We start from the raw sequence: 7,820 nt of genomic DNA, 5'->3' as shown, positions 1-7,820 counted from the left end.
GCTTTCGTCCTTCCCCTGTCTATCCCTCTGTCTCTCTGCCTCCTATTTCTTTTTCCCTCTTTTCCTCCCTCCTACTTCCTTCCTTCTCCATTTTCTTTCTCACTCTTTCTCCATATTCCTCCCTCCTTGCCTCTCTCTCTCTCTCTCTCTCTCTCTCCCTCCCTCCCTCCCTCCCTCCTCTTTTGTTCTCATTTTTAAAAATGAGAGCAGTAGAAAGACTGCCACATTCTAGGCACATGCTTTCAGGAACACTGTGCCTGTTTCCTACACCTTAATGCAACACCCCAGTAAAGCTAGCCGGGTGCATAAGTTTATCCTAAGAAGCCTATGGGAGGGGAGGGAGCCCTCACAGACAGGCACATCCATGCACAGGTGCACATGTCCTGCAAATAGTGTGCAGCCATCCTGGGAAGAAGCAAGAGGCTCTACTCTGAACCTGAGGCAGGTTGTCCTTCCCTTCTCAGGCACCCCCTCCCCTCCAGACATACTGCAGTGGTTCTGACCTCCTGGTCCCCTCCTCTGACACCATGTTTGTCTTTTGAAGAGGCTGCCCCAGCACCATCCAGCCTGGGCTTCTCTCAGGACTGGGTTGCACAGAGGGTCTTCCCTCCTTGGTCTGCTTGTTTTTGGATCTGGATTCAGTTCCCTTGTGTCTCTGATAGCTACTTCCTGTGTCAGGACATCTGACAGATGCAAATATGGCTGGTGCAGGGGCAAATGTAACAAGTGACAAAGCAAGAAATTGTCTTGGATCACAGTTGCTGTTCAAGAAATCAACCTATGGACCCCTGTGAGCAGGCTGTGTCATGGGGACACTGGGATAGGAAGGAGAAAGATTGCACGCTGGGTGATCCTGGGTATGCTGGCCACTTGTGCACAATCCCGGGGTGGGGGTGGTGTTAAGGGGAACTGTTCAAAATTAAGCTGTAAGGACTTTGTTTTCAGACCTTGTCCAGGGTGCAAGAACATGGGGCTTTTCTTCGTGTCTCCTAGAAGCTTTCCAAACATGAAATTTCCTTGGAATCCTTACACAGTCTCTCTGCTTTGCTGCTGGAACTTATTTCTGCAACTTGTCCCCCTCCCCCAGCTCCTCATTTGCTCTATGGACTCTGCTGTGTCCCCACCTTTCACTTTGCTTTTCCCAAATGCCTTTGGTCCCTCTTATCTCCCTTCATGAGGCTCTAATTAGTCTCCTCACAACCCCATAAATCAGCTGCCCCTCCTCCTCTGGTTTGCTTCCTTAGCAGAGGCATGCAAGCTCACCTTTCCTTTCCCTTCCCATATGACAAATCAGCCATTAATCTTGGTTTCAAAAATGTTTATTGGCTGACTTTCTTCAGTAGCTTCTGAACTGTTTGCAAATAAAGAGGAGGGATTTTTGGTGACCTCAATAGAGATAGGCACTCACAGGTGGATTTATTCTCAGGTTTGATTTTTCTCCCCTTTTTTCACATTAAGGGTAAATATACAACTCTGCCTTTCATTGCTTGTGATTTTTTAGTTTTGAAAAGTTTTCAGATCTTCTGTTGGACTGAAATGTGTTTGTTTGTGTTACTCAGGCTGGTTTGTTGCTATGTATGCATTGAGACAGGGTGACCTGTGGAAGTAACAAAGGGAGTGGTTTGACTGGCTGCTCAGTGACTCTGAACAGTTCAAACAGGGTGCTCCATGATGTTTTCATGATCAACAGACAGTGGCTACAGAAAAATCATCTAAAAGTTTAAGAATTGGAGTGTATTAGGTATCTTTGTCAGTCTTTTGGTTTCCCCTTCCTGATTCCCAGGTGTTAATAGTGCTCTGACCTCTGCTCTTGGGCTCGAGGAGGTCAGATTGTCTTATAGTCTAGATTCAGTCTCTGGGAGGAGGGATGAATTTATCATTTGAGGTATATCTTTATGGATATAGAAAATAAAGCTGGAAAGCTTATGGGAAGATAGAAAGTGTCTCTTGAGGGAGAATCTGCAAAGACCTGGTTTTCAAATGTCATGGGTTAGAAGTGGGCCGTGAGAAAGATGTGGGCTGTTGGTCTTTAAGGGTCCATCTCTGCTTTAATCCAAATGAATTTGAGCCTTCGGCTCAGGTAGTGATCCCAGGGTCCTGGGATTGAGTCCCTGTGGGGAGCCTGATTCTATGTCTTCCTATGTCTCTGCCTCTCCCTCTGTGTCTCTCATGAATAAATAAATAAAATATATATATAAAAAAAGAGTCTATATGTATGCTATAAAATGTGTTCAGCACCTCTGACCTTTCCTTCCAAATGTTTTAGCCTTGTCAGGTAGGTGGTGTCTCCCCTACCACTGAAAAGTCCTTGAGGATTGGAATATTATTATCATTATATCAATATCTCCTTCCCCAGGATTGCCTATTCATATATATATATATATATATATATATATATATATATATATATATAAAATTTATATAATATATATTAATCAGTATATGGATTATAGTGAAATGCATAGATCTTTAGTATGAGCTCAATTATTTTTGACAAATTCATATCCAAATGTAACCCCAGAATATTTCCATTAGTCCAGAAAGTTCCTTTGGGCTCCTTATCAGGCAGTCCTCCACCCCTTGCCAAAACCAATTGTTTTGATACTTACTAATGTAGATTCATTTTTCCTATTTTAGAACTTCATACTATTAGGATCATGCAGTATATATTCTTTTGTATCTTACTTCCTTTATTCAACATACTGTTTTTTTTTAACTCAAAAAACAATTTTTTTTCATTTAAAAAACTATTTAGAACACATAAAACAAGGCAACATTTATTCTTTCTTCTCATCTTCTGGTGTGGGGTCTGTCGGTGGCTCCTCCGCTGTTGCACTGTTGCTCTCTGAGCCAGTGTAGCTATCACTGGTCCCTTCCTCGGCCATACTGTCCACCCCCTCCTGCCCGCTCTCCTTGTCCTCAGGAGTAGATGTGCCTTCTTCACCATTCTGCTGGCTTTCTGTTGCTTCTTCAAGGTGTGTCTCCTCTGTCTCCATAGGGATGCTTTCGTCGTCCTTCTTCCCCTGGGTCTTACTAGCAGCTGGTGCTTCCTCGGGAACCGTGCTGCTCTGACTACGTTCAGCTTGCTCTGCTGCTTCTCTCTCCCTCTCCTCTTGTCTTTTGCGGGCCTGCTCTTCGGCCTGTGCAATTTCAGCGGCAACCTTTTCCGTATCCACTTCTACTTTCAAACCGCACAACCTTTTAAGTTCATTGTTAAATGAATCTGTGCTTTCTAGGAACTTCCTCTTCTTTTCCTGGTGTCGCTCCTCTATCTGAAGAAGTTCAGCTTCTAGTTTTCGCTGATGAACCATTAAGGACTGGACCTGTCGTTTGAGGACCTGCATTCTAGCTGTTGTGACAACTGACCGAACGTCTGGCACCACACTCTCACTAAGGATTTCACTGATGAGGCGGTGGTTTCTCTGGAAACGGGCAGTGGCTGTAGGCTTCATTGAAAAGTCATCACCATAATCATCTGGATCTTCAGCAGGCTGAATGCTCAGGTAAGGTTCTCCTTTCTCCATGCGAGACTGACTCTGTCGACTTTCTTCCTCCAAAGCAGCTTCTGCACGACTTTTCGCATTTATGTAAGCAAGGTATGCGGGGGAATTATGCTAGGCCTTCATAGATTCATTGTACTCTATCTTTTCTGCTTCGTATTCGTTTAAATATTCTTGTTTTTCTTCATCAGTGAGATCTTGCCACATGCCACCAATAATCTTGCCAATCTCCCACAGCTTTAGGTCAGGGTTGGAAGCTTTTACTTGGTCCCAGACCTTTCTGCTGTACCTCATGTAGGGAATCAGCGGCTTATCTGGTGGCTTTGAGGGTTTTGGAATCATAATACCAGAGGATGCTGTGACCCGGCTGTTGGTGCCCGGGTTCCCTCCCAGCCTGTAGTTGTTGTAAGCGAGATGACTGTATGGATTGTATCCCACAAACCCTGGTGTGCTGGGCATTTGTGTTGCAGGAGGTGGGTGCGAGGTGGGGCATAAGATGGTCTTTTTGACATTTTGGAAGATTAAGTTCTCAGTTCCTTAAGAATGAATCTGAGACACTGCAGGCAGAAAAAGCACCTGCAGCTCTGGCCTCGTTTCTCTTTGTCCCCTCAACATACTGTTTTTGAAATTGATCCATCTGTTGGTGACTGCCATGGTTGGGCAGATGATCCAGTCCACAGATTTCATACTCCAATGGAAAAGGTCATTGCTACCAGTGTCCATGGGATACTACTTTTATCTGGGATCATTAAACTATTAGGTCCTACTTTGAACAAGCCCCTGAAAGAAACTGCCTACCTGGGGCACCTGAGTGGCTCAGTCAGTTGAGCGTCTAATTAGATTTCAACTCAGGTCATGATCTCCATCAAGGGATTGATCACTGAGATGGGCTCTGCACTCACTGGGGAGTCTACTTGAGATTTTTTCCATCTCCCTCTGCCCCCCACCCCAAATAAATACATCTTAAAAATAAGAGAGAAAGAAGAACAAAAGAAAGAAAGAAAGAAACTGCCTACCTAGTATGTATACATAGGGAATAGGGGTGGGATGCACTGCTTTCTTCCTAGTACTTGGAAGGTACTTTTCATTGGAAGCGTTATTATGTATAGCCTATAACTACTGTTCTTTAGGGGGTGCTCTTTGTTGAGGCCTCTGTGGGCTGGTTAGGATACCTATCCTTTGGTCAGAGTGTTGCTCCTATATGACTTACAAATGAACACAGCCAGTTGAAAGTGAAGGGCTGCCTCAACTCTGGTTTTCTCTGTCCTGTTCCAGGGCCCCAGGTATAAGTCCTGGCCCTGGAGAATTTTCTAGACATGTTGTACATATGTGTGCTCTCTCTGGCCTAATCCTAGGCACCTTAGGTTTGTTTGGACTTTGTCCCACATTCAGTTAATTCTTAGGGTAGGTGTTGTACCAGTGGAGCTGCTTGGGCTGGATCTTAGGCATAGCCCAGAAAGTCACCTTAGTACTTACTTAATTTTACTACCTTCGTGAGTAGTGCACTGTTAATTATTAATGTCCTATGCTTCATAATCGAAGATAACAATACTGCCCCAGGGTTTTTTTTTTTTTAAGATTATTTATTTATTTATTCATGAGAGACACACAGAGAGAAGCAAAGACATAGACAGGGAGAAGTAGGCTCCTCGCGGAGAGCCTGATATGGGACTTGATCCCTGGACCTGGGATCACACCCTGAGCCAAAGGCAAGATGCTCAACCACTGAGCCACTCAGGCATCCCTGCCCCAGGGGTTTTAAGTTTATAGTTCCCTGAAACAATTCTTATGGATGTGTGCAGTTACATTCTCTCATTTGGTTCTCAGATATCACAGAATTTTAGAGCACTGAGTGCTCTTTTGGATGATTTTTTAATAAGAGAAATGAAAATACATGCCAGTACGTTTCACTGAGTCATGAAAGTCACCCCACTAATTATTGTCAGTGGCTGAAAAGCTGAGGTCGAAGACTCCTGCCTTCTAGACCAACATTTATATATTTAATCTTTTACAAATATGGAAGCCAGAATGGCTGTGCATTACAGTAATTGATTTATGAGGCCCCACTTGTGGCCACTACATTCTTTTTATATGGGTGATGTTTGAAGTGGAGTTGGGTGACTTGGTGAAAAGATAATTTAATATGTGTCCACTTAGTTATACTGTTTGACATTAATATTTCCATGGTCAAGAAATTTAGGAATCATCTGTAGTTCAGTTCAAATGTATTATTTCTTACTTTTGGCCTTCTGTATTTGATAAATCAAACTGATTCCTTAGCATTTAATCTTCAGGTAAAAGAGGAGAGAGGGCTGTAATCCTTATCCTTGCTCAGTATCTCAGGAGACCCTCCTGTTGATGCCTGTGAGAGCTGAACATGTGTATGTGAGGGGAGGATGTGGCGTTCGGGGTTATGGATCTGCTGACTATAGAAGAAGTTGACCTTGACTGTGAAATAGAGAGTTTAAAAACCAGCTTTACCCAAGGGTTCAAAGCTAATGATTCCAAAGTGTTGACTATGGTATCAGAATAAACAATAGCAGTCTTTCATAGTGTTTACATAGCTTTGCAACTTACAAAGGAATTGCATGGGCTTCCATCCACACCACATTGCTGGTTTGTATCACAACTCTGTTTTGAAGCAACTTAAGTGATTTTGACCTTTTGTTTAGGTTGTGGGTCAACACAGAAAGGAAGTTTTCTATAAACCACCATGATGTTTGTCTCAAATTGGAATGGGCATGTCTTTGATTAGGATTCCTTTCATAACCAGGAATGGCATCAACAGACTGCATGGAAGTGTCAAACGGGAGGGGCATGTGCCTTAAACTTGTCAAATGTTCACATTCCTTATTTTGTTAATCAAAAGAATGGCAAATGATGTGAGATGTTTAATTATGGTTTATATTATTCAAATGAAGCATGTCCCATTCAAATGTGCTTATTCTGTTGCATTTTCATACACCCTTATAACTAAGGGCTGTGGTGGAATTTCTCAAATGGAGATATTTTTCTCAAGTTTCATCAAAAAAGATAAGTTTGAACTCCTAATTGCAGGTAGTGTCATTTTCAAGACTCTGGTACTATGTTCACATAAAATGAGCTACATGGATTCTGCCCAGAGCTAATAAATAAAAACTGATATAAAATTATACAGAGTATGTTGGATATTGTTATTATTCATTTCTCCAAATTCTTCTGAGATGTGAGGGGAAGAACCATACATAAATCTTATCAACCCAATTTTACCAATGTAGAACCTGCAGTTCAACAGACTCAAGCAATGTAGATTAAGTCATCTAGGAACAGAACTGGGACTGGGTCCTGATGGCCACACTATTCAGGGCACCACACCAGTCTCAAGTAGCCGGTCAAATCTTTTTACTCTGAGCAAAATGGCAGCTCTCCTTTGAGTCCCTCCATTGCCTTTAAGTCTTGTCACCACCCATTTAGGTTTATTCCCACCCTGTTTCATCCTCTCACTACATGTGAACACATTAGATGCTAAGTGATTACCAGTATGACATTTCTTCTGCAATTCCCCATATTGTACACTTTTCTTGACCCCTCCTCTGAACAGAGTTTACCTGTTCTGTATCCTGTTTCTCAGAGCCAACCCCCATGACTTTATAAGTGAAAAGGAGGTAACAGCAGGGGTTCATGACATCATACATATCGGAGCCCTTCCTGGAGAGCAGATACCTTTCTTTTATGCCTTGGGTCAAAGCAAACCTATTGGCTTCATCCTAAATAGTCAAGACCATCTGGTATGGATAGTTAGTCCTGAATAAATAGTGAGTGAGTGAGTGAATGAATGAGTGAGTGAATTAGAGTCAAGGTGTTTATTTTAAAGGAGGAAATTAAGGCCCAGAGACCTAGAATAATCTGAGGTCCAAGCAGCAGAAGAGAGAGTGAAGCCTGTTTTTCTAGAAGCCACTCTTGCTATTATTTCTCACTGACCTCCAGGGTCAATTCAGGTACTGTCCTAAGAAACCTTCCAGAGAAACTTCACTCTCTCTTGTTGGACCTCCTGTTTTCCCTTGATCCGTTATTCTCTCTATACATCTTAGCACTTGATTCCACTGAATGAGGCACTTTTTAACATTCTATTTTGCATTATTCACAACTAAGCTCAATGCCTAGCATATAAAAAATACCCTCTTTTGTTGAAAAGTGAAAAACAAATGTCTTCCAGTCTTTAATACATGAGTCTCACCTCCTGAACAAAAAAAGGTAGTTATCTGTCTCTTATTTTTGTTGTTTCTGTTTATGCAATTCACAAATGTGCCACAGGCACATAGTAGGTGTTCAACAAAGGTT

At 42.5% G+C, this 7,820-nt stretch overlaps 1 pseudogene; it reads right to left on the bottom strand.

Annotated features, from left to right (window-relative positions):
- Nucleotides 1-2,717: 2,717 nt before the first annotated feature.
- LOC144297933 (SWI/SNF-related matrix-associated actin-dependent regulator of chromatin subfamily E member 1 pseudogene) lies at nucleotides 2,718-4,024 on the bottom strand (annotated as a pseudogene).
- Between the last annotated feature and the right edge of the window lie 3,796 nt (nucleotides 4,025-7,820).

Source organism: Canis aureus, chromosome 26 (assembly GCF_053574225.1).
Source record: "Canis aureus isolate CA01 chromosome 26, VMU_Caureus_v.1.0, whole genome shotgun sequence".
NCBI classification, from domain to species: Eukaryota; Metazoa; Chordata; class Mammalia; order Carnivora; family Canidae; genus Canis; species Canis aureus.
The sequence above is the reverse complement of the archived record's forward strand: the minus strand, read 5'-3'. Positions and strand labels throughout refer to the sequence as shown.